The following is a 1,624-nucleotide window of genomic DNA, read 5'->3' as shown; positions in this document are numbered from 1 at the left end:
CGGACATCATATATATATATATATATATATATATATATATATATATATATATATATATATATATATATATATATATATTTAATATTTTGTTTTGAAAGTGATTTATAACAGCTGCTAAAAGAGCAAGGCTGTTTCCCTGGCTGGGTAGCTCAGTTGGTTAGAGCATTGTCCTGATGTGCCAAAGTTGTGGGTTTGATCCCCCGTTAGCGCACATACAGGAATCAACCAATGAGTGCATAACTAAGTAGGACAACAAGTCTACGTTTCTCTTACTCTTCCTTTGTCTCTCTAAAATCAATTTTTTAAAGAAAAGGAACAAGGCTGTTGTATAAAATCTCTGAACTTACAGATTGGACAAGCATGGGTGGAGAGGTTGGGTTGTTCACAAAAGACCACACAGCAAGTCCAGCACTGGAACTCTATCTATATGGTTGTTATTGTTACCACCAAGATTCCCTCCTCCTGGTCTTCCGGTCTGTTACAGTGTCCCCTCTTTTCTAATCTGGGATGATCACATTTCTAGACCCTCACCTGCCCAGGCCCATCTTCCAAAGAGGCAGGAAAGATGATGGTAGCTCAGAGGAAGAGAAACAAACTCCTCTGTGAGGTCAGACGAAGTAGCCATAAGCCACGAGCAGCTTCTCCAAAAGGTTTGCCAGGCCCGGGCTTCACTCAAATACAGAGCAACACCCCCCGGCCCCGCCACCACATGTTAAATCTTTGCTTGTAGCCAGTTATTCACAAAGGGAGTGGGCAGGAGCAGGTGGCGATGGTGCAAGGTCAGCCCATCTCAGGGTGGAAGGTCACTGGGAGCACGTGGGTTGCAATAAGTTAGCAGTAAGACCAGAGGCTGACTCTGGGGAGGGAACTGTGTGTTTTTTTCTTAAGGAATACTTTTTTTTTACTGCTGTATTTATAAAAAACCATTTGTGTGTGGCCCTGACCGGATAGCTCAGTTGGTTAGAGCATCGTGCATAGACACAGAGGTTGATGGGTTCAATCTTGGTCAGGATATATCCACGAACAGATTGATGTTCTTGTCTCTTTCCCTTCCTCTCTCTACAAAATCAGTAAATAAAAATTTTAAAGCCTCCTCTTCCTGGCGGGGTTGGACGTGCAGTCCCAGCCCCTGTAATGTACGGAGGCAGAGCAGTGGGCTCCGGCCCCTAGGTGTCATGTCTTCGGTGCCTATGGTTTCCATCTGCCGGTTCTATCCTCAGGTGCTGGGACACGGGGAAAAAAGAAAAAAAAATTTTTTTTAAACAGACTATCATTGCCTGACCAGGTGGTGGCGCAGTGGATAGAGCGTTGGACTGGGATGCGGAGGACTCAGGTTCGAGACCCCAAGGTCACCAGCTTGAGCGCGGGCTCATTTGGTTTGAGCAAAAGCTCACCAGCTTGGACCCAAGGTCGCTGGCTTGAGCAAGGGGTTACTCGGTCTGCTGTAGCCTCACGGTCAAGGCACATATGAGAAAGCAATCAACGAACAACTAAGATGCCACAATAAAAAACTAATGATTGATGCTTCTCATCTCTCTCCATTCCTGTCTGTCTGTCCCTATCTCTGACTCTCTCTCTGTCTCAGTAAAAAACAAACAAACAAACAAAAACAGACTATCATTAA

General features: G+C 44.8%; 1 non-coding gene across 1 annotated transcript; it reads left to right on the top strand.

Annotated features, from left to right (window-relative positions):
* Window positions 1-1,089: 1,089 nt before the first annotated feature.
* Window positions 1,090-1,234, top strand: LOC136396026 (small nucleolar RNA SNORA57). The gene has a single exon (XR_010749459.1). It is a non-coding gene; the product is annotated as a small nucleolar RNA SNORA57 (small nucleolar RNA).
* The last annotated feature ends 390 nt before the right edge of the window (window positions 1,235-1,624 follow it).

Source organism: Saccopteryx leptura, chromosome 2 (assembly GCF_036850995.1).
Source record: "Saccopteryx leptura isolate mSacLep1 chromosome 2, mSacLep1_pri_phased_curated, whole genome shotgun sequence".
Taxonomy (NCBI): Eukaryota; Metazoa; Chordata; class Mammalia; order Chiroptera; family Emballonuridae; genus Saccopteryx; species Saccopteryx leptura.
This window is presented reverse-complemented; position numbering and strand designations above follow the sequence as displayed.